This window comes from Micrasema longulum, unplaced genomic scaffold (assembly GCF_059751315.1).
Source record: "Micrasema longulum isolate JH-2025_06_02 unplaced genomic scaffold, ASM5975131v1 h1tg002202l, whole genome shotgun sequence".
NCBI classification, from domain to species: Eukaryota; Metazoa; Arthropoda; class Insecta; order Trichoptera; family Brachycentridae; genus Micrasema; species Micrasema longulum.
In genome coordinates, this window is record NW_028279365.1 from 86241 (window position 1) to 112892 (window position 26652).

Genomic DNA, 26652 nt, shown 5'->3' on the forward strand with positions numbered 1-26652 from the left:
GTTCCTGAAAGTAAGTGGGAATTACTTCAAGAAACCGTTTTGATACATTTAGATTATTGAAAATTGCAATATTTATAATTTTTTTCATATACTCCAGTACGTCCCACTCTTTCTAAACAACTACTGGATTTAACTCCCCAATAGTAAACATAAAGAGAATGATGAATTTAATTTATCTACTGACGTTTATTGGTGGAATACGGCCTCAGTGGTGTAATAGCGAAGACACTTAACTTACACACGGAAGGTTTCGGGCTAGATTCCCGATTGGAACACCAAAATAAAAAACAGTAATTAGTTGTATGCGAGATTAAGATATTCTATAATAATTATAAACATATTTTTAAAAAAGTTTTAAATTAAAACCGGGGTGTCACGTGCAGATTCACCAATGTAGTTGAGCCGCCTTTAATGTGTAATGTAAGAAATACTTAGGACTTTAACTTTCCTTATTCTCTTATGGAAAAAAAAATTATTACACTTAAAATATCAACGATTGAATTACTTTAAAATAAAAGATAATAAATGTCAATTTAAAGTCATGAAAGTTGTATCTTTCATCAGGTATATTAGATTTTAAACTAGACCTAGACTTCTATATTACCTTCTCTTAAATGTTCTTTATCTCTGTTGTAATATGTTTAATAAATTACATACTTAACTTTTTTAATATGAATGCGCATAGTTATAGATTATCAAAATTTATGTTTTAGGTTACATTTTCTTTTATAGTACTTACCGGAATAAATTTAATCTCAGTTTTTTTTTAGTCACGTTTTTATCATACCTCCTGACGAATTACACGTCTGCAATTCAGCATAACATTAATTTTAAGATTGTTTTGTTAATATTTTTAAAAAGAAAACATTTTCTCTATTTCTTACACATTTCTGTCACCTAAAAAATATAGTATATTGTTTTTCTCATCATTTTGGTTGATTGATTCTTTTTCTCTCAATTATTGGCATTCATAAGGTTTCATTTCTTTGTGATCTGTTTCTTCGTTAGGTCATACTAACAACAATGAAAATATATATACGAGTATGCCTTTGACAGTAAACAGCATTTAATCAAACGTAGAGCAACATCGTCTTACATATTATGTATAATATAAATACGAATGTAAACTTAGTTGCAATCCAGTGGTAGTGTTGTGGACTCACGGATAGGTCCGAGGTTCCAATTCCACTATCTTACAACTCTTTTCCAATTTTTCCAGCACGAGTTATTTACAGGTTTTAGGAAATGATCCGAGATATCGAATATTTTTACTGTATAACAAATATGTAAGCAAAATAGATTTTCTGATGATTTTGATGATGTTTACTTAAGCAAATTAGACAGAATTAAGAGAATTATTAAAAGCAGAATTATGAATATAATTCTGCATTCTTAACCTTAGAAAATGACTATTCTTTCACGCACCCTCAAGTCAGTAAAATCTATCTATGATTAACAATCTGTATGTAATAATTTTAAAGTATGAATAATAATTTTAATATTAACATCAAACATTGATTTGTGCGTCCTAATTTAGTTTACTTTAGTTTTTAAACAAAAAATAAGGCAGTTGTTTCGCCTTGTTAGGGTATTTTCAAACGAATGTGAAGATTAAGTAGACTAAAGGTCCTTAAAGGATAAAAAAGGTCTAGAATATTAAAGGTTTGAAAAATAAAATAAACAAAATTATTAAACTCAAATCAGTCAAGATTTATTTTAACATTAAAATTATAATATGGAAGTCTACAAAACGCCAACTCAATAAATAAATGATAATTGTTTCGATCTGTTTGTTGTCCACTTTATTTATGAAGCAATTTGAATTAGTCTCATAAACTATTATGCAACAAATATTTTATATTTTTATCTGAAATCTATGTATATTATCTAAATTCAAACAACTATAAAGAAAAAAATTCTAGAATCTAACTGTAAATAAAAATTACTATTTAATCCAACTGTATTTAACATATTACAACCGACATGAAGAACTTTTAGAGAAGGGAATGAAGATATATATATATATACAGGGTGTTCTTTAAACCCTGTCACATCCGAAACCACGATAATCAGTATGGGCAAGAAGACATATTAGCATATTAAGAAAAATATTTAGAACGAAAATTTTTTTTGAAAATAAGATATTTAAAAAAACAAATGGTTGCTTACTTCTGCAGGGGAGAAATGAGGGGAGCGTGGCGCAGTAACGGACTCCCCCCTTCCCCCCCTCGTTTCACCCCTGCAGAAGTAAGCAACCATTGGTTTTTTTTAATAGATATTTTTTTTTAATTTCATTTGTTCTTAAAAAATATTTTAATCTGCCAATATGTCTTCTTACTCATACTGATCATCGTGGTTTCAGATGTGACAGGGTTTAAAGAACACCCTGTGTATATTTATTATGTTATATTCCGTTCTCATGTTCTAAATATCTGTTGTAGTATGTTGATATTAACAGCTCCCTGGGGAGTTGAATCTAGTTCTTGTCTCCAAAAAATAGTTGCGAACAGAATTTTTAAAAATCTTTACTTTTTTTTGTTGTAAATTTTCATATCATAATGTTTATTTTCTCTAGTTTTAAAGAAAAAATGCTAATTTGGGGTCACAACATGTGGATTTGTTGACGAAAAGGTTTTCTTACGACAGAGAAACATTTTTTTATTTATGTGTTATTTCATTACTATTGTTTCTTTTTTTCTTTTTACAAGTGAAGTGATTCGGAGTGACTACACAATTATGCTTTTTGTTTTGACTTAGTAATATATAGAAAACTATATTTTGGATTTATTTTTAAAAGTTGTATTTTTTTTATGGCTTTTGTTTTCTTGAAAAAAATAAAACAAACATTTACTTTTAGATGAAATATTATGTAATATTGTTGAACTGAATACTAAAATAGTCCCAATAAATTTAGTTTTAATCTTATTTCAGACGTGCGAAAGGTGAAAAGTGCAGGAGATAGTAAATAAAAAATACGTTGATCAAATAAACTCATTTTTTACATTAAAAAAAACATGATTAAATTTTTTATGTTATTGCATTGGATACGAAAAAACATAATATTACTTAGAAACATTATATCATTGTCTGATTAAGATAGAACTGAACTGCAGTGAAAAAGTTCAGCCCTACAGGAAATTGATGTAAAAAATTTATCCTTACGCGCGGTAAAAATTAGAGCATTAAAATTTAGGCCAATTTTTCTTGAAAATATATGTAAAATGATTTAAATGAAAACAAACTACTTCACATGACGTCACTGGTTCTTAAAAACTAAGAAAATGGAAAAGTGTATCGTCATGGTCGTAAAACAACGACGCGTGTGATTTTCTTCAACTTGACATGACAGCGGTTCAATTTTTTTTACACTTTATTTCATTACTCGGTAAGCACAAAAGTTTATCTTTTGATATTTGGGCAAGTTGTGTTTATATTTTTTTTAAACCTGAAATGTAAAGCCTTGATAAAATTTTTTCAAGATCGAATAAAAAAGAAAGTCGATATCGCATTTTTCGCATCAAGTTTTATAACAGGTATGCGTCTACTAAATTATTTTTTTAAATGTATATTGGGCATGACTCAGATATTTCTTGAGTTGATATTATCTTGCTCGTCATCGTGAGTCGTATAATTTTAATATTGCATTTATCCTTAACGAATATTGATTTACCTAAAATCATACGTTATTTTTTTTATAACTATCTAGTTATCTTTTTATCTAAAAACCCGTGTTTTTTTTAATTGGTTGTTTGTATCTGGGTGGATGGAGAATTCAATCCTATGAGTGAAATAGTTCTAGAAGACTGAATTCGGGCTCTTAGGTAAAAATCCTGAAAAGGGAAATCGCGTGAAGAAAATTCCGCCCAGTAGTGTAGTATTTGGCGCGTTCACCTGCCATGTTCGATGTCTCGGGTCGTGGATCCCGGGAAATATAACATCGCTCTGGAATCTTTCCTGAAGCGTAAGACTAATCACCTACCTGTAACAGATGATCGAGATACTTTGCACCTGGTTTAAGGGTGCATTGCCCTTTGCACTATCGGGTGCGGATAAGGATTTGATAATAATTTTGCCAGTACTCCTTTATGGTGGGAAAAACTCGAAGCACCAAACTGACTTTTGAGAGTAAGTGCTTTAAGAGTGCTCATTACATATGGTGCCGAATGCTGGGTTTTGACCAAAAGAGATGAAAATATGGTATTAGTATTCGAAAAGAAAATATTAAGGAAGATATTTGGTGCTGTCAACCAAAACGGAGTGTGGAGGAGACGGTTTAATCATGAATTAGAGGCACTGTACGGCGAACCCAACATTGCACGATTCATCAAAATAAGAAGATTACAATGGTTGGGCCTTGTGCACATAATGAATGATAACCGCACCTTAATATTACCGTGTTTGCTTTTGAGCATTTCACAAATTTCATACTACATTCAAAGAGCATAATTTGTTTCAGAACATGAGTGTTACAAATTTCGACTTTAACTATTATAAATAAATCGTCTTCATACGACTAAGCAGGTGCGCGATAATTACGTTTCAGTATCTCGATCTTTTATTAACTGTATTTATTTATTTAGTCGGAGGTCTTCAGGTCCCTGTAGATAAACTAAATAGGTACTCCGTATGCATGGGTTTAAAAATCAAAATTGCAAAAATCCATGTACTGTGTAATACTTCGTGCCTTGATGCACAAAATCCCATGACTCTATTAAACCAAATCATCGAAATGGTCGAGAGTTTTAAATACCTGGTAGTATATGTGACAGAAAACATTTGTGATCCAAATTACTCAATAGAAAAACTAAGACCATTATTAACAAAACTCTCCTCAGACCGGTCATTACATATGGTGCCGAATGCTGGGTTATGACCAAAAGAGATGCAAATGTGGTATTAGTATTCGAAAAAAAAATATTAAGGAAGATATTTGGTGCTGTCAACCAAAACGGAGTGTGGAGGAGACGGTTTAATCATGAATTAGAGGCACTGTACGGCGAACCCAACATTGCACGATTCATCAAAATAAGAAGATTACAATGGTTGGGCCTTGTGCACATAATGAATGATAACCGCACCTTAAAGAAAGATTATTTATACCACTCCGGAAGGCAGACGAAGCAGAGGCAGACCAAAATTAAGATGGCTGGATAATGGAGGCAAATTCTGGAGGAGGCTAGGGTCCACAACGGGCTGTAGCGCCACTTATGATGATGATGATGCTTTAAGAGAATTCTAGACACAAGAAGGTTCGATAGTTTGATTTCATCACTAACATTTAATCAGTGAGCAGACGCAACAGCCTCCTATAACGAGCGTTTTGAGAGAGCGGCGGTGTGCTCGGCGTGGACATGAGAATGATGATGAGATGGAGAATCTTAACCCAAGTTTCCTCTCACCGTCCTGGAAGACCGTCGATGACGATATTTCGGCTTCCGATGTAGAAGGAGGCGAGAATGCCGGTGGGCGATAGGGTCTCCTGAAAGCGTCTGATCTATATGATCCACCGATGTGGAAAAACAAGAATATGATTTTCGACTATTTTTTTAGTAGATGCTAAGCTACCTGGCTTTGGTAGTTACACTACCAAAAACACAGCCCGGTAAGTCATTAAAATTCTCAAGCCTCCTCACCACAAAAAGGTAATTCCGAAAGAAAATAGATTGTCAGCAATTATTTTTTACGCAATTCTATACTCGAGAAAAGGCCGGTTTAACTTTAACCATATAAAGTTAAGAATTGTTAGAATGTCAAGTAAGTCATTTTAGTACAAACGATGCAACACTCCCCCTTGATAAGTATTACCTAGATTTGTATAATTCACAGTTTACCTTCTACCAGAGCCGAATCAATATAAAATTGTGTTCATACAAAAAAGTGCCTCACCTGTCTTCTTGAAAATACATCATTTAACTTTGTCTACAGCGAAACGATGTTTGTCAATACAATGACAATATAACGCACGGCACGGGTAACCCCAGTGAAGTCACATTATTTTTATTATTAATTATAGTTTGTAAGAGAAAAGTACGAATAAATAATTAAATAAAAATAAAAAACATATAAAAAAATATTCTTTGTGTTAACTATTTGATTTATTTACATCTACTACGACTAGTATTTCATCTTGTTCATTGCAATCATAATTCTAAAAAACTTAAAACGTAAAATGTTTTATTCCGAATTTCAGAAATATTATGATTTTCTTTTCGTTAGGTAACGCAATGTTAACTTTCCAACCATACTTATACTTGAAAACTTTTTTTTTGTAATTTTAGAATAGTTTTTATATTAATTGTTATGTTTAGAGCATTTTACTATTTTCAAAGAAAATAGCCACCGTTTGATTAGCAAAATAATGTGTTCCCTATACTATAAAAGTTTTAATTATCAATTAGTTAATTTAATTAAGAAAAAGAAAAAACCTAAATAAACAATATTTCATTTAATCCACTCCGGTCTAGTTTTGAGCGTATCCATCTTAAATTACGATTCCCATCCGTGTAAGGCAAAGAGACTTGATTTATTAGTAACATACGAAACACAGTATTGATATAATAAAATGGGATAGAATTCGTTAGTTAAGTATACCTTAATAAAGAAGTTTGTATAGCTTTGAAACCGGTCGGTAGAAAAAATAAAAAATAAAGGGTTAAAAACAAAGTTGTTTTATTTATTTTATTATTATGAATAACCACAAAGTTAGTTCTCTCAATATACAATTTATATAATATATTGGGTTAAAGTAGAGTCTCTCTTGTAGCAGTCTCCGATGGTGTGTCCTTTTGCGCGGTCAGATTTTTCGTCATACAAACGTATTTCCGTATTTTCTCACTGGTTTATTACACTAGAGCGATGATTTTTCAAATGTTTATATTGGTTTTTTATGATAAATTGTCTTTTATAGGAGTTAGGACCACCCAAAAACCTTTAAAAGCGTCAAGTTTTATCTGCGTCTTCGGACGAACGATATACAAATATGTTTTTATTTTAAAACTTTAAGTTCAAAAAATAAGTACATTGGCAGACTTATTGCTAAAAACAATATCTTCCTGCCATTAAAAAACAGACTGGTCAAAAGAAGAGTTGGTCGAAATTTTGCACTAAAAAACCTTAAATATAATTCAAAATAAAAATATCCTAATTAGTTAAAACTAACAGCTATTTTCAATTGGTAAATAAGCCTTAATTTTTTTTTATTAGTACATAATGATATACATATAATTTATAAGGAATGTGGAAACAGATAATGAGTTTGGAAGAGAGAAAGAGGAACCAAAGAATGAAAAGGGGAGATATAAATATTATTTTTTTTAAACCGTAAAAATTCAGGGAGTTCTGGATTCTGCGTAATATATAAAAATGTTTAAGGTCATTTTTTTATATGGTGAGGTACCTCATTCCAAAGCCTAGAAGTGGAAAAGCAATAGCTGAAAAATGATGTGCTATGTCGAGGAATGAAAAGTGTTCTGTTTTGAAACGGGAATGCGAGGCCACGGTTTTGTCGATTTTGGTTCAGCGTAATCAGTTTGAAGTCCAATGGTCTTTTTCACATAGTATTCGGAGAGCATCGGCATCTGCGGGATTGTGACGGTAAAATTATATTCAAATTCCCATTCATCAAACCGCTCATTCTACCATTAGGGACGTTGTCAGTACCCGGGCTTTTGCAAAGGGAGTGTTGTTATTAACAGTGGAGCTGCGATTTTACATGCTTACTTTTTAAAAACTTGAGTACTAATTCCATAAAATTAAGAATAGTCCAGAAACCGCATACGCACATCAAACAGAAGGCGAATCAACTTCTCATAAATGATAAGGTTTACGTTTTGACCAATTAGTTTCATCGTAGACGTCGCTTAGTACGCAACTCCTGATTTGAATTCAACTATGCCGTGTTGTGTCCTTTTAAAGTTTAGAAATACTGCTAGGATCTTAAAGAAACAGGATGCAATCACATTTCATCTGTAATTTGCAAATGAATGTGTATATAACAAATGCATTACTTAAAAATTGAATTATTTTTCCATCTGTCAGATTGTCGAAGAAACAAAATGGAAATTTCGTTAGTGTTGCCAGGATACAATTTTTTTTACCCTACTTTGCTCATCTTATAAAAGAACTAATGAAAATTAGACCTCAGATTAAACAACGCCGTGGGGGACATTTGAACGACAGTACCTTTAAAACATCAAATGTTATTTGACATGATATAAAAATATCCGTTTTATGGCAAATAAAATTTGTTTTATATTTTAAGTTCAAAGTTCATTAATTCAACTACTCTTATTAAATGACCCTTTACTTATCTACTCTGTTGTGTCAATCAATGTTTCCGCGTGCACGATAAAATTTTAGAGAAATTAACAGATTCCTTTTTTTTACCTTACATTTGTGTTATGATTTTTTTTTCCATCAAGCAAAATTACCCGGTGACTTCACGAATACGCGCGGCGAAAGTAAGCCGGAGTGGGGGAATGATTGGACACAGTCCCATGTATTCAAATATGATTCTACGCTTCTTCTGGACTATTCTTAATTCTATGACTAATTCCTTTGAAAATTTTCTATTTTCTTCGAGTATTTATCGATTTGCCCAGCTGAAAGTCCAGTGCTGCCGATTACCTATAGTTGTTATGTTTTATTAGGTTGGCCAACTGGTTTTGGCGCAGGCAATGAATCAACTGCGTGAACCACCTAGCACTAACACATATCAATCGCTCGCCCTTGACAATTTATTATCACGCACCGCTACCAATTATTGAATCATTCGGTACTTCTACGACTATCCACTCACATTTTCACGATACGATGACGTCAGAGGAAAACCAATCATCTGTGAAGGGTGTCCAAAAGTGGTAATTACGTTATTTCATACATTTGATTGGGAAGATTTTTTCGTAAGACAACAAAGGTTTCAGCTCTTTTCATCATCACCATCATTCATTTCCGCACCTAATTGTGCATAGAGCACTGCGTTGGTACACCGATCGCAGCGTATCTTGATCAATTTGTTACATAACGGTAAGATGATTAGTCTTACGCTTCAGGTTCCAATCCAGGGACTATGAAATATTCTGGTGTAAAAACACCCTTTTAAATAAATATTGCCTGTAGGAAATTGAACCCGAGGACTCTCACATGGTAGGCAAACGCGCTGACCGTAACACCAAGAGGCCGATTCTTTTACTCGATGGAAATGAGGTTTTTTTGCTGGCAAAAAAATATTTTCAATTTTGATACATCGTATTATCAGCGGTATAGTTTTTAATTTCTGAAATTACTTCGCATGCGACGTGAGAGGTTCTCTGCCACTTATTTTCGGTCGATCTGCCGACTGGACCGGTGACGGTAAGTAAACCGGATATTTTTCACAGCTCTCTTATCATTGGTTGATACATCGTTCAAAGTAGTTCGATTTAATTCAAATTTTTTTTCGCATATTTTCTAAAATCATTTTCGTACAATTTAATGTTCTAATTTTTACCGCGCGCAAGAAAATATTTTTTGTATCCAATTTCCCCTGGGGCTGAAGGAAAAGATATCGTTGCCGAACGAAAAAAGCTGCCCCAAGAAACTCTATAATATTTGTAATCTAATAGCCTTGGCATCTTTGTACAGAAGGACGGTAATTCGGTAGTACCGAATATGAAGAAAAGGGAATTCTTCACTCGCTGATTTTGATCGTACAGTTAAAATTAGAGAGATTATTTATTTCATAAAAAAGTAATAAAGAAAAAATCATTCTAAAACAGCAACGAATCCACTTATAAAAAAGGATGTACAGGCGGATACAGAATACAGTCGTTATAAAATAATTTGCTAAAAAGTTTTTTACAATGCAATATTTCACTGTCCCTGGACTGGAACCTGAAGCGTAAAACTGATAACCTTACAATCATGTAACAAATGCTGCATTTGGTGTACCAATACAGTGCCTTATCCACTAGCGATTATATTATACGTAGATGATATAATATCAAGATGCAATTTTATAAATAAAAATATCTCATTGAAGTATTGTTTTAAAACTACGAAATCACTAAAGTTTTAGTATTTTTTATTCATTTTGCAAAATCATTCATCGAGTCGATATCAAGGTCACTCAATTATGTTTAATCAATACTGATAACCTATAAATACCATATACCTCACTGATGGATGAATTTATTTATTAATTTCTACATACATTTCATATTTTACAAAATGGGACAAAAAAACACTGCTTGTTCTAGGAGTAGGCTCAGTATATGAAGGGTCGGCAAGCCAGAAATATTTGTTTACTTTTAATCTCACCCGCACAAGTAAAGGTTTCAGCTCTTTAACTTCACAAACATCAACAGATGAAAGAATTGAAGGAATATAGATGTTCAAATATAGGCAGAATGGTGAATGTTACACAGTGTGTAAAGTGGCCACTTAAACCAGCCATTGACAGGTTATAAGCCCTGTAGATGCCTGGACTTCTATATTACCTTATCTTAAATGTTCTTCATCTCTGTTGTAATATGTTAATATAAACAGCTCCCCAGGGAGTTGAATCCAGTCCTTGTCTACAAAAATTTGGACAAACTCAAAATATTGTTGTTATATCTATGTTTAAAAGATCTCATTTTTTAAGTGTTGTATTACCAGATTTATAATTCGCTAGAGAAGCCCTTTAGATCTATTGAATTGAACAAAAGCGTTCTAAATTTTTGGTTTGATTTTTAGTTTAACAAACTTGTAACGGACGGTTTCAGTTTGCTCGTTCAATTCTCGACCCGAGTACTTACGGCCCGTTATACTGCTGTAATCTGTAGCTAACTTCGATGTTAATCATAAACTGGCTTTTCTCCGTATGTGCGACTCTATTAGCCAGAAGCGTGTTATTTCTCTAATGTTGTATTACACTCTAAAAAACCAAGGAGAAAATTATTTTCAGAATACGACGTAATGTTATGTATTATGGAAAACGGGGTAGGAAGTTATAATAAAAATATTTCGCCACAGAATAAAAAAAAAAAATAGATTTTACATTATTTTTTTCCTACTTCTCTAGACATACAAGATATCTGGGAAAATTGTTCAAACACTTCAAACATAAATACAAAATGCAAAAATGTTTTTTAATTCATATTAATGTATATTGTTTCCTCCATCATTCCCGCTTTCCACAGTAATGCAATCCTTACCATCGTGAACTTAAGATATTTCTCTGCATATTCAACTCTATTTAATTTATCTACGCCGCCGCCGCTCGTGGTTATAGTTTTCATACTTAAATGTGTACAGTTATCTTTGGGAGTTCAGTTTTTTTTACAAAATAATGAATGTTACATAGCGTGTTAAATCAGACAATGACTTTTATATTCTCTGATCAAAGAGATTTTTTTTAAAAATAAGACCGCACTGAAAAACATGATATATCATGATAGTGATATAAAGTCATCTTCGTGAAAAAATCCCAAAAATGCATTTGCAAAAAAAGGAAAACATGACGTTAGTTCATAAAAAAACACAATTATTTCGAATAACGCTGAAGTGTTGTCTTAAAACGGGAGTATGTTTTACTAATTTTGCAAAATCATTTATTGCCTATCTTTACTAAATTAAAATATTTTGTGCAATTAACTCTTGTGTGGCTGTGATGTCACACTAGTCGACATAGGATACAAGACTTGATATTTCTCTCTCATTTTTTTAAATGATGAACTCATGTTTTTTGTAATCTTCAAATGGACATTTTAACACTGGATTTAGAAAGTGAAATTTGTATAGTTATTCTGGATGTTAATACAAAAAATATTAATCCTTGCTACGCGAAGAAAGATTGTCTGCTAATTCAGCAAAACATCCGTATAAGAGAAAGCACGAAGATAGAACTCATCACAAGGAAGACAGACGCTGTTCTGTGGCGGGTGTTAGTGTGAAAGAGACAAAAAAATAAGTAAAGTAAAGTGTAAAACAGATTCAGTCTTCAGTCGGTTGATGACTGTGATAGGGGACGCACGCGCGTAATATGAGCGGCGTATTTATGTTTTTTTTTGTTGCTTTAACAGGGCCAAATTATATGTTTATTTGCAAAAATAATGGAAAAGGAATTATTAAACAGTACGTCTCCATGTTTTTTTTTTCAAATGTCTGAACTTTAGAATATTCCGTCTTTTACACGATGTTACATCACCGCGCGGAAAGGGATTATTTACCACAGTATTTTAAGAGTTAATATTTATAATGTGGGCATTTAATCTGTATTTGAATTCAGTAAATAAATTAGTAAAACAGCAATTGTAGACCCAATTAATAAACACTTTACATTTATTGAGTAATAAAACTTTTAACTAAAATCAATTAAAACTTACCTCTTCCTGTTCTGTTTCTAACCGTATACGATAAGTTTTCGAATTCAACGTCTACAGAAGTTCTTTTCGCCATGTTGTTTAATGCTTTTAACGAAGACCGAATTTCCTCGACGTATAAGAAAGGATCAACTGCGTCACTCCCATTGGCTTTTTTACTTTCGCCCGATACATCTTTAACTTCCATCGAAACTTATAAATTATCGCGTAGGTTTCTAAGCAAACTAAATTATGTACAACGCACAATTTTACGAACTCAAAATTAACGTTAATTTCTTTAAATGTTTTAGGTAACGGCTAGTGGCATGCTACACGGTTCAGTTAGAAGGTTAAAATGGCCGACGCTGGATGCAGAATCAAAAGTCTTGTGGAAATTCTCAAAACGACACGAGAACATTGGCAATCTTACCATAATATAGATGCAGGTATAAAATGTCGCAACAAGCGAACCTGTCCTAAGTAGCATTTAGTTTATCTGCAAATTTAAAAGCTAGTCAGCTATCTATTAATCGCATGCACTTCGTGTAATTGTAAGTGTAATTTTAATGTCAATATTACTATGTAGACTTTTGAAAAAAACTTTAAAAATGACCAAATTTTTCAAAATTCCAATCTATTTATTTTATTTATTTATTTAACTTTTTGTACATAATGTTATTTGTACATTGGCGGGCTTATTGCCAAATGGCAATTTATTCCAACCAACCAATAAAATAAAAGTTTTAAATCAATCTACTAACTTGTACTTTCATAAAATTTGCCTCAGCACAAGGACAGATGGATACAGAATCAATCAAATAAATATTCTTCATGTATAATAAAAACGGTAGCTCAATCACAAATAACTATCGATGTGCTTTAAAACATGCTAAGCATTTAAGCGATCACAATGGACACTAATGAACATGCTTAAGTTATCGCAGTCATTAGTCAACGCGTGTGTAATCTTTAAATCAACGCTCGTGTCGGTTTGTTTTTTGTTTTCCTCGTAAATAAATACAGTTCATTGGCGAAAAATCGGCGTTTACTATAAAAATTAATCAATATATTGCATTTGCCAAATAGTTAGGAGTTTCAAATACAAAAAAGTGAAAAATAAATTACAAAGACTATGGCGACTGCTTTTCTTAACATTTGGCTTGCCAACCGCCGGCTAAATGCAATAAATTGCATGATTAATAATAAATAAAAATAGCAGTCTTGGAATATTTTCTCTATTTACATCGGTGAAATTAAAATAGGTGATTGCGCAGCAGGATTATACGTCGCGAAACGTAAATATTTTGACATTTAATATTAGGTGTTCACGGATGTTCCATTGTGATCGCGAATACGATAAACAACCATGGTAAGAAATTGTTTTCACGTCGATAGTTATTTGTGAGTGAGCTACAGATACACGAACAACATCGCATACTTAAAACGACGCAGTGTTTTTACAGATTCCAAGATCCAATCAATTTAATAAGGATTAAAAAAAAAAAATTACAGTAAAAAACAACTTTGTATTTAAGCACTTATTATTTATTTTTTCTACCAACCAGTTTCAAAGCTTTACAAGCTTCTTTATTAAAGTATACCTTACTAATGAATTCTATCCAATCATATTTGATCAATGTTTACTAAATATTGTGCTGCGTATAGAGCTAATAAATCAAGTATTTTTGTCTTGTAAGGATGTGAGGCGTAAGTTATATGGATACGATATCTAAAACTAGAAAGGAGTGTACTAAAGAAAATTTTGTTTATTTAGTTATTTATTTTTATTTTCTTACTATAATAATAATTATAAAAATAATAATAATAAAAAAAATTAAAAATGATAAAAATAATAATAATTATAATAATGGTTTATTAACAAAAAATACTATTTCTTTATCTACTACATACATAGCTAATATATTATTCTGGATTATGTCTAGTCTGCCTAACTAGGTACAACCTGTTTTAAGGCAGACATTTTTATGGAAAAATAAACAATAACATACACTAGTATAATAATTAACTATAATTTATTATCAAAATTTACAATTTTCATACCATTTATTATTTTAGAATGTTTTTAAGTAAGTTTTCCGATTTTTCCCTACTCAAATCCAGTAACCATTTTATTACAACTTTATTAATTCATTTTATTTATTCATACATATAGAATCGCTTTTTTAATTTCTAAAATTTCCAAGTTGTCTAATTTTAATATTTTATTTTCAACATTAATAATTTTTAATTTAGTGTCTTTATTGAAATTAAGATTATTTTCTACCAGATGGTTTGCGAATTCAGAAAAAGAATTAGGCACCTTAAATGTTCTTTTACTATAATATTAAAGTTTCTTTTCGTTTTCTAATGTAGATTGAATTGAATTTAGTGGATTTTTTTCAGCTCAAAAAATTCATACGAGTAGAATGAATCGCAATTATTCCAATTTAATCAGTATATGCAAGATTTATAATGTTTATGGACTTTGTCTTGGTGATTTTTTAACAATGTTTCTTTATTGTTAGTTGTGTAGAATGCAGGTTTAATGTTTGATGGTAGAAAATTAGAAAATTGACATTTATAAAATGAATCCGACTCCATTGTTTGGGTGGGTTTGCCTTATTTATTGTGGGAGCAGAAAATAAATATTTATTTATAAGTTTGCGCTTCTCTTTTAATATTTTATCAATTAAGTTCTCATGACATCCATTATTATTAGTAATCTGTTTTTAAAGAAATTAATATTGTATTAAGTTCTTTAAAAAAAATATATCATCTAGTCACTAGATTCTAGTCAGATTGAAAACAAAGTTGTTTGATTTATTTTATTATAATGAATAACCACAAAGTTAGTGCTTCAAATATAAAATTTATACAAGTTTAAGTTGATTATTTAAATTTATTTCAACAGAGAGGGAAAACTTTTTTGAGAAGGGAATATGGAAGTCTAGGCATCAAATAAAGGTTTCAGCTCTTTCACTTCACAAACATCAACATATGAAATAATTGAAGGAATATAGATGTTCAAATATAATGGTGAATGTTACACAGTGTGTAAAGTGGCCACATAAACCAGCCATTGGCAGGTCCTAAGCCCTGTAGATGCCTAGACTTCTATATTACCTTATCTAAAATGTTCTTCATCTCTGTTGTAATATGTCAAATAAAATAACATTTAACATTTTTTGGTATTATATTCTTTAAAACGGCCTTGGTGTCGCATTTTCAAACGACAAAATGTTGCGTTTATTCAGAATACAAATTAATATCACAATAAATTAAAAAACAAAAAAAAGTCGACGATCATGCCATTTCGCAGTGATTCAGATAGTCAAAATAACCACACAAATAATTAATTCACCTATTTTATTTCATGATTCGCTTGTACGATGACGTAATCAATAATTCGTTTTCTTCATTACATTTTAACAAGTCATTTATTTTTTTCAAAGATACATAGCCCATTTTCAATTTTCCATCTTTTAGTGAATAACCCCTTAAATATACCCAAATCTACGTAGACTGAATAATTATTATTAATTCATAACTTTCAAAATATTTACGAACTTTGCCGTCTATATTTTTGTTTTAAAATGTTTTTCGATGCTAATTTTTTTTTTAAAAGAAATTTGCGTTATTATGATTAACTCAAATATTTATATTTTGAGGGCCATTTTTAACGAGTTGTAAGTCACTCACTATCAGAAAGTTGGAATCAAGTTGTGGTAGAGTGGGGTTCGAATCTCGGACCTTTGATCCGTGAGTCCGCGACACTACAACCCGGTTCCATTTTTTTTTTTTCTTTTTATACTGACCTAATTTGGAACAGAACCTGGAGCCTGTGATCACAATGTGCTAACAGCAATACTACTAGGAAAACATCCTATCGTTAATATGTAGTACTTTTTAAATAAAACGTTATCGTTCAGTAGTTTGACGTTTGATCTACCTTCAAGCGTTTTGTCATAAAAGATAACGCCAAACAGAAGTACGAAAAAATAAATAAGAAAATCCATAAAATTGACAGGTTATTTTCGTTTCGAAGAGTTATGCGTCTGTTTTCAAGATCAAGGTCAAATATCGGAAATGTTGTGAGAGGTCATGATCAATACGCGTGAGTTTACGTCCAGAACATAAACCAACCGTATAAAAAGCAGAAAGTATGAGTAACACCCTATAATTTATGCAAAAATGTCGCGAAACCTTCTGGCCTCTAAGAATTGAGATCAAATTGTGCAATCAGAGTGCCAAGTGCCTAATGTTTGGGGTTCGAACATGTTCGAATTCGCGATGAATCAGCTGTCAAGCTCATGTTGGAGCGACCACGCGCATCACAGCCGCGCAGAGGCTTCTGATTGGCCCGCTTCACGTGGTCTGACATCGCACCATGGCAACCGTTGCCACAAGCGCATGCCCCCTCTGTCGAACGTCAAATTCGTACTATCGCGAAATTCAGAACGATTTTACCGTGGATTCCGGACGATTCTACATCAGTGGCATTTCGCCGGTCGCGAGGATAGTTTACTCTCTCCGAGTTCTGACTCATGGGAAAATAGGAAAATAGTGTCAAATTTTTCAGTTTTCCACCTCGCGCGAGTCTTCGGGCGCCTGTGAAAGACAGAACTTTTCAGTGTTTCAGATTTGTGGTTTTTATTTTTTGTAAGTTATTTTCATTTTGCGTTTTAACTATTTATTTTCTCTAAATCCTAACGTAACCCTTAACCTTTTCAACTTTATTCATCTCAGGAATTGACGGTTTTCGCGAAAGCGGTATGTATGAACTATTTTACCATAATTTCTAACGTCGTCATTTTTTGCCACAGCCATTTTTTGCACGCCTCAATTTAGTTTAGTTCGTCGTAGATCATTTTTCAGTTGTATTAGTTTTATGCTTCGCGTCAAGCCGGCTTAACGGTTTTATCATAATTTGATGCAATTCCGTTATTTGGATGATTCAATTGATAAAATTTCGTAGAATTACCTAGGTAGTTAGTAGTTATTCGTATCTCGTATAGCACACTAGGAATCTAACTGGAAACATACTCGATTTTACGAACGACAAAGACCGTATTAAAAATTCGTGTAAATTATTAGTTTAACTTATAAAAACATCTTGAAACTGCACCTGTATATCACCCTTAACCTTGGCTACTTTATCATAAGATAAACGACCTCATAAAATTTCCAATAAAGTATGCATGTCATAATAATATAATCAGTTTTATGTGACAGGCTTGTTAGGGATAATTATTTAAAGAATTTATGTATATTTTATAAAAATTACCTTATATTTGATAAGACATGAATTTAAAATAGTATTCAGTACTAACCTGCATAAGCGTACATAATAAATACAAGTCTAAATTGTTATCATAAAAACTTTTTTTTTAATTCGTAACAAACAAGAAAGTAACGTGTTTTTATGTAACTTAAATTATTTTTGACACAATAATTATATTCTTTCTTCAATAGGTGTTAGTTGATTTTTATGTAGGTGTGCTGCTTTCGAATTACAATGCCTATTTTATACTCTTTACTTCTGAGGCCAGTTGTTTTAATCAAAAATATTTTGAGTAAATCTTTGTGTATTTTTTTTTCGTATACTGTCTTAGACGTACATACTGTGGATTCAAATCTTAAACCTTTTAAAACCTTTAATTAAATCGGGCAGTTGTAAATAATATTTGAAATAAGATTATTATTTCGATGCTAGGTATACTGATAGACTGCATTAAGTCAACAGTCTTTATATATTTCAAATATTTTTTTAATATAGGTGCAAGATATTTATTTCAAATTTTATGCTATGTCTAGAATAAAGATTACTCTTAAAAAGCTTTTAAAATAATGTGGGAGTTGTGTTGAAAGAATAGAGAAGCTTTAAATGCGATTATCTCGGAATTTGTTTTAATAACTATGCATTCTGTCATTTCTTGATTTGAAAGTTTTTGTTGTTTTTTTTTTTTTTTTAATCTATTTAAATAAAGAAAATAATCATATCAAAGGTACAGACATAATACTGTATACATATAAAATAATTATCATATATGTTATTTTTTTTATGTTTTGAAAAATATTATTAAGAAGATAGAAAAAAAAAATAAACAAAACCAGATATAATCGTTTAAAAAATGTTTTTTTTAAGTAGGAAAATAGAGAAAAATTAAACAATCGAAACTAAAGAATAGCCATTTAATTGAATATAGTTTAAACATAGGAACATATATACATATATAAATAGTGTGTGCTCATAAATGTAATCGAAACAAGATAAAAAATAAAACAAATTAAATCGAAAATTTCGATTCATAGCTACAGAAAAAAAAATAATTAAAAAAATTAAAAGTAAGATCTAAAAAATGTAAATAAAATAAGAACGAAATTTTAAAAAGAGTTAACCTAAGAAAATAACAAAAATGTATTTAATGAGAGACAAAAATACTGAGTTAAAGAATGTTTTACAGAAAAAATTACGAATTAATACAAAAAAAAAATAGTTATACACATTACACAGTTGTTTTTTTACATTGTACTCTATAATAATACTATGCCATACATTTTACTTAACATACTTAGGTAAAGAAATAAAAATATAATAAATACTCATATAAAACAAAAATAACGCATTTAATTAGAAATATCAAAAATAATATATATTTTATGTGTTGGTATTGTTGGAATATATATTAAATGCCCTGGGTATATTACAAACTGTCTCATGCTAACAGCGCAGGGGATCACAAAAATTGAAAAATAAAATAATAAACCTCTTTTAAAAAATTAAGTATTAAAAAATATAAAACACTATAAAAATCTAAAATCTAGTCGTACGTTTATATATATTATGTTTAACGTGGATTTGTTTATACATTTCTATTTTTCTTTCTACAATTAACATAAATATTTCAACAGTAGTTAAGATTCCTAAACTGTTTGGTTAAACTTGATTTGACTAGTGTGAAAAATGTCAATCCAACTGATCTGTAGCTCAATCACAAATAACTATTGACGTGCTTATAAGCGACGTAATAACAATTTCTCACTACGGTTTATCGTATTCGCGATCACAATGCAACATCCGTGAACACCTAATATTAAATTTCAAAATATTTACGTTTCGCGACGTATAATCCTGCTGCGCAATCATATATTTTAATTTCACTGGTGTAAATTTGGAAAATATTCCAAAACTGCTGTTTTTATTTATTTATTATTTATCATGCTATTTATTGCATTTGGCCGGCGGTTAACAAGCCAAGTGTCAAGAAAAGCAGTCGCCATAGTAATTGTAATTTTATTAATTTTTTTTGTATATGATACATATCTGAATTATGCTATTTATATAAATAATTAAATAATAAAGTAGACTCTTTTTATCTACTCTCCAAAATTAATCTTTCGCGTGACAAGAAATAAGTATTTATTCCATCTGCCAGTCTGTAGCACTAACTATGTACAAAACTCTTTCCTCTATCGTTCTTGCTCTAACTAAAATGCTTTTTTTATTATCTATTGATATATTTAACACGCCCCCTAATTAATTTGAAATAAATTAAGACTGATTCTTTCTGGCTGCGATACGACCCCACTTGCTATTTAATGATGCTCACACTTACACACACCTGAACACTTACTCGCACATACACACAAACTCACCCATACACTTACTCTCACACGAATACACATAAACACACCCTTTTGTTGTACCACGATTTAATATGTATGATTTTTATTTAGAAACTTCGCTGGTCTGTCCTTAAACCGTATCTTTTTATGTTATTACACCATAGTCGAATGTTTATTTCTGTAAAATAAATAAATATTGTTTTCTTTTTTTATAGTAAACGCCGATTTTTCGCCAATGAACTGTAGTTATTTACGAGGAAATTAAAAAACAAACCGACACGAGCGTTGACTTATGGCTGCGATAACTTAAGCATGTTCATTATAGTTCATTGTGATCGCTCAAATGCTTAGCATGTTTTTATGCACGTCGATAGTTATTTGTGATCAAGCTACTGGTTCCCTAGACTGTGCGATCTTAGAATAGGTGAATAAATATCATAATTTGTTGCGGGCAATATGCATAATAATAATAACTCTGAACAAACCTTACGCGTGCCATAATGATGGATTGGTACAAGAAAGATACGATTTGATAAGCTATCATAATATTATAATACCGAATTATTCATATCGTGAAGATAATCGGTTGATATAATTTTCTGAATTATCTAATAAAACTTGTCCAAGTAGGCACCTACTTGTTTTCATCGGTCGCGTAAAAAAATAATGTTATTTTCTTAGGTTAACCTTTTCTTTTATTTCTTTCATATTTTATTTACATTTTTAGATCTTAATTTTAGTAGGTACTTTTAATTATCTTATTATTTTTATTTATACTGTAGATATGAATTTAAATTGTCGATTTACTTTGTTTTATTTTTTATCTTGTTTTGATTACATTTATGAGCACACAATATTTATATGTGTTTAATTTTTTTCTTATATTTCAAATATATTCTAGTAAATTGCTATTCTTTAATTTTAATTGCATTATTTTGCTCTATTTTCTTAAATTAAAAAAAAAAATATTTCTTTAAACTATTTTTATCTGTTCACTATTTTGTTTTATTTTATGTTAATTATTTTATATGTATACAGTATTATATCTGTACTCTTTTTATTTGATTATTAATTAAATCTAATGTCTGAGCACCCGATCACAAACTATTATTGAATAGTTTATCGGGACAAAATATATTTTAATACTTTGTTTTGTTTAAAATGTATTAATATTGTTATAATGTGTATATTTTATTGAATAAAGATTCTTTTTAAAAAATATTGAAAATGCGCGTACCATTGCATTGTAAGCAACTCCATCAATCGCCATCAGAATCAGCCATAGAAAAGTGAAACTGAGATAATAGCACCTTTGTGAAAATAGTGAATAATCAAATCTACACAACCGTTGAAATGTTTTTGACTTCGACAAATGATAAATTATTACACTTTTTTGTGTGAAAGCGGTCTGACTGTTTTTAGCAGAATTGACCTTACTGCACCCGATAACACTAATATCGATTTTTTTCAAAATTGTGGACTGGCTTCTTTCTGCATAACTACGTTCAATCCATTATAGGTTTTTTTAAAGAGGATATGCAGAACGGAGAAATTTGACGAATAGGTATCTGAACGTAGTTTTTCCGTCACTCTTGTAGATGCCCCCCCCCCCCGATATAGTGCGAATGAGGCAATTGCACATCGGACTGATTATACCTAACTAAAATCTTCGAAATCGAGGATTCGTTGTTCCGTTTTCCGCACCTCAAAACTGAGCCAATTTCGTTTTTTTTCAAATTATTTTAGAATGAGTGTCAGAATTAAATTTTCTGTGTCTGTACATTTTCCGTTTGTCAAAATTATTTCTCGTATTTGTACCGTACGGCCGAAGACGGCAGATAAAGCTAGGCGCTTTTTTTGGGTTCCCATAAGAAACAGTTTATTAAAAAAGCAAAATAATAAAGACACGCCAATGTTAAATATCAATATTGTGTAAAAAAGTATCTGCTCTAATGCCGTAATCTATGGAGAAAATACCGGAATACGTTTGCATGAAGAAAGGCCAGACCGTGTTTTCTGGTATTAACAGCATTTTGTATATTTTCAATATGCGAATTAATTAAATGAAGCATAATAGTTTTTAAAAAAACGTAAAACATAGCGAATTAAAATATAGAATAATAATGCCAGTCTTATCACACCGTTTCTAAAAAGGTAAACAGAGAAGATATTAATATTTTTTTGCTCTCACAACGTTACAACGGAGATGGAAAACATTTATTAAAACGAAATGTGAAAGTCTAGGCATTTACAAGGCATACGACCTGTTGTTGCTGGTTAAGGTGGCCCCTTTAAACACTGTATAACATTAACCATTCTGCTTTTGTTTGTATTTGTGTTTTTGCACCACAACAGGCCAGGAGGCCTTATTGCAGTGGTGAATTACAGCACAGGACATTTATTCAGACGCATTTTTTTTTTGTGTTTTCATCGGGAATAGAGCCCGGAACCTTCCGCGCGTGAGCCATGTGCCTTAGCCATTATACTACGGAGGCCGCCAAACAGCCGAGATTCACCTGACTGCAATATTTTACCCACGTACTTAGGCAACGCCTGAAAATATTTTTAAATTTTTATTCATTTTCTTGCATTAGTTAGTTTTTCAAAACTCGGCAAGATAGTCCGAGATATGTAAGTCCATCTCGTAGTATAGTGGTTGGCGCGTTCGTTTATCATCCTTGAGGTTCCGAGCTCAGGTAAATTAAAAAAAAACATATGTATTAAGTATGTAAAAATAGTTGGCTGCACCGATATTGCAAATATGATGCAAAAATTCTAAAATCAGATCATGATCCTTCTGTAAATATTAGGCACTACATGTCGGATGTAGCGAAACCTGTTTTAGACCAATTTATTTTACCGGCATCTTGTAGTGGCGTGATTCTGAACTTAACCACTAAAGGAGGCTCTACACGCCAGCCTGTACGTTGGCCGGTACGCTTGCGCGCGTATTGGCAACGAAATCGCTTAATTGTCCGCACGTTGGCGAGCCATAAAGTACCTGTCAGTGCGGGCCAATGTGCAGACGTCAAAAGTGCGCAAAGAATCCCGTCCGTAGCGTACTAAACGCGGGGCCGACGTGTGGATGCGACGACCGGCGCTCTGCCGGCGCCCTTTGATGCGTGTTGAAAAACCGACAATGGACGGATCGAGCGCTTGAGTATGTGCCAGCTCTGCTAGCCACAAATGAACGAAGTTATGCAGAAAGCAGCCAGTCCACAATTTTGAAAAAATGATATATTGGTGTATCGGGTGCAACAAGGTCAATTCTAAGTTTTGCTAAAAACAGCCAGGCCGCTTTCATACAAAAAACTGTAATAATAACCTTTTGAAAATAGTGCCGATCCCAAAAACGGCATTTCTTAATTTGCAAAAAACACCCACTGCGCTAGAAAAATCTTTCGGTACTTTAAAAGTTATTATAACTGGTAAATACGTAATTAGATTCTTGTTTATAATATTTTTTTAAAACTAATGTATTTATTGTTTATCATTTGTTAAAGTCAAAAACATTCTAACTGTTGTGTAGATTTGATTATTCACTATTTTTACAAATGTGCTATTATCTCAGTTTCACTTTTCTATGACTGGCTGCTTTCTGTATAACTACGTTCAAATAGCCCCCTCTATATGTCGGGGCATGCGTTGGCCTACGTATCGGCCAACGTATCGGCCAGCATGTAGAGGCGCTTTAACAAACACATCTACCTCATTTCTTTTTTCAGTGTAGTGTTTTGTAATATAGGCATACATACACACAAACATGTTCCTCATGCACGTTAATCTTCGAACCCGTAATCATTATCCTTTCTTATTTCTTGGAACTAAAAAATATTAAGAATTCGCGAGCGTCGGAGAATTTCGTATCATTTAGCATTACCGCCATTGTTTCGCAGCTCTACTGGCAACTTTCTAATGCTCCAATACAAGTTGAAAGATTGTTGATGCAAAATATTATTTTGCTTCACGTTGTGATTCTCGAATGTTCTTTTGTGCGCTACCATTTTAAGGCGAATGGGTATTATATAGGGGTGTTTGGCAGTGGCGAATGATGATTTTATTTACAAGAAAGTTATAAAAAATATCATATATTTGTACCTACATAGGAGGTACATAATATAATGTAAGTAATATATACTATAAATTGATGTGGTTCTGTGTGATACAACAACTCTCATCCATGAAATGAACTCAAACTATGAAACTTGAAATATTATATAATATATATATTATCTATTACTTCAATATATCATTCATTAAAAATAAATCAAAAATACCACTATGAATTCAGTCGATTTTAGGTATTCAATTAAAATGTCAACTGGCCAAATTGTTCTAGTAATCAATAGTGCTAAAAACAGCCGCGTGGAGCGCGATATGTCCTGCAATATGACGCATGAAAATAATTATGGTCTTATGTCAAAAGTACCATCTCAAAGAAAAATAGTCCCTAAGAAACAACATTTGAAATACTGTTTTCCAAATCAAGAATCTTCAAATAATTTGTGTAATCTGCAAGTCTAATCTAGGAAAAAAAACCCGCACTGGGGGTTAATACATTCAAAATATAGTATACTAATTTGTATGAAAAAATAAGCTGGAATAAACGGCTAGTTTCTTGGCTCACCGCAGGCGCTGGACGCGCTTTATTAAAATTTATATTTATATTAGGATAGAAATACAAACGGTGGAAATGATTTGAAATAAATGTTAATTATTTGTTTGTTTTTCTGTAAATAAAGTTACAATACAACACTATTATGGTTAGTCAAATATAATGGTAAGCTGCGCATAATCGCTTCTATACACGGTTCGCCCCTGGTGTTTTGTGCTTCTGAGGACTTCGAGGAATGAGGCTTCTTTATATAAGTTTGAACTGCACAAAATATCTGCATTTATGATTTAAACCTGCATCTCTCCATATCATAATCTTCTAGATACCTACCATTCATTCTAAGTCGCATTTTCCTCGATAGTAACGTGTTAAAATTTCATGTATATGTAAAAATTTCATGTATATGTAAAAATTTCGTCATTTAAAAAAAAAATCTTAGTCACTTAATTTAAAACTGATTCTCAGTAGCGGCGCGGCGTTAGCTTCATATCATCGTATCTTTGTGTTGGATTTTTGATCCATTTTTCAAGTTGCATTCTGGCTTTTTTTTAATTTATGTATTTGAAAAATCACATATGCCAAATTACAGACCACTATTCTACTTAAGCACTAAGGATAAATCAAATAAACGAAGCAGTGCGGTAAATCGGAATACTTGAGCGGATCTATCGGTTCCTGTGTGAGCAATGCCTGTTCCAAAGAACCGATATGTTGCGGCCAAAAAATATAAGAACGTATTTGCAAAACTTTGTTTTGCAGAACAGATGTATCTTTTTAAGTTGTTTTAGCGTCATTTTATCCGCAATCCATTACCTCTAATTATTTTGACTCGAGTGGAACCACGCCTTGTATTTCATACATACCTTTTAATACAATTTAACCATGCTCTGATTGCCCCAATACCTACACAAATTTCCAAATTGTATGTAATTTAAATTTCCCAGAATATTGTCCTCCTACCTTTATGTAAAAACATCGATTGTTTTTTGTTTAATTAATACATAAAAAACGCTTGATTTCATGAAAGTTCCGAGTTGGATTCCCGGTTTCATGCGCTGTTTTAATGAAATACTTCACAGTTCAAAGACTGGCCCTTGCTATCATGTAACCGATGATCGAGAAATTAGTGGACTATGCACCATTACCAGATATACAGAGACCTGCTTGTATGAGCATACATTTTTTGCTATTTTTCCAACCCTTTCGAAATCATGAAGCTAACATACTAATTGCTCCGTAATATCGATTTTACAATAAGTTATTGATTTACACATTCGGTACAGTGCTTTATTTATTTCGTTTTTTATTGCTTACTTCTTAGCTTGAACCCTTGACAAATTAACTACTCGGTTCTATGTGTATGTTTATTTTTTGTAAATTTATTAATATAATTTTAAGTTGCTAGAATTCCACTCATCCATGCCCTTTGTAGCTGCACGACTATTAGGAATTTAGCTGCTACGTGAAAATGTTATCAACTATAAAATACCAAAATTTTGCAAATGTGATCTAGAATTCCAACTGTTTGAAGACATGTTGAAATCTTGTTCCTTTAAAAAAAAGTATTTTTTAAAATTTCATTAAGACACTAAACTCTACTGTCAATTTAAAAATATGTAAATGGGGGCTAGATTTCTTACCGTCTACGTGCTCTGTAGCTGCAAGACGTGCTGAAATCAAGCTCCTATCTGTTATAACTAAAATATATCTTAATTGGACACGAGAAACTAGAATCCCACCCATCCATGCGGTCTGTAGTTGCAAGACGTGCTAAGATATGTATTTGTTGCACACCGCCCTTGAGGTAATTTTCACAAAAATGGCGCTATATAAATTATCCAACTATGTATGTAAATTTTCTATTTTTTTTTAAATATTACAAAGTAATGCCTAGTAGGAGAAGACCCGTTCTAAGGCAGACCAACATATATGTTTATTCATATATCGCCATATACATTCACACACATACGTGTGCACCCTTATAAACATACATACTCATTCCCACTCACATACACATTTATACATGCATATATACAGGGTGTTCTTTAAACCCCGTCACATCCGAAACCACGATGATCAGTATAAGCAAGA

General features: G+C 31.7%; 1 protein-coding gene across 1 annotated transcript in view; it reads left to right on the forward strand.

Annotated features, from left to right (window-relative positions):
- Positions 1–16779: 16779 nt before the first annotated feature.
- LOC148272749 (fatty acid synthase-like) overlaps positions 16780–26652 on the forward strand; it is a gene marked incomplete at its 3' end in the record, with an annotated part of 33727 nt that continues 23854 nt past the window's right edge. Inside the window, exon 1 of the mRNA XM_088239619.1 lies at positions 16780–16979. The remainder of the gene's footprint in view (positions 16980–26652) is intronic.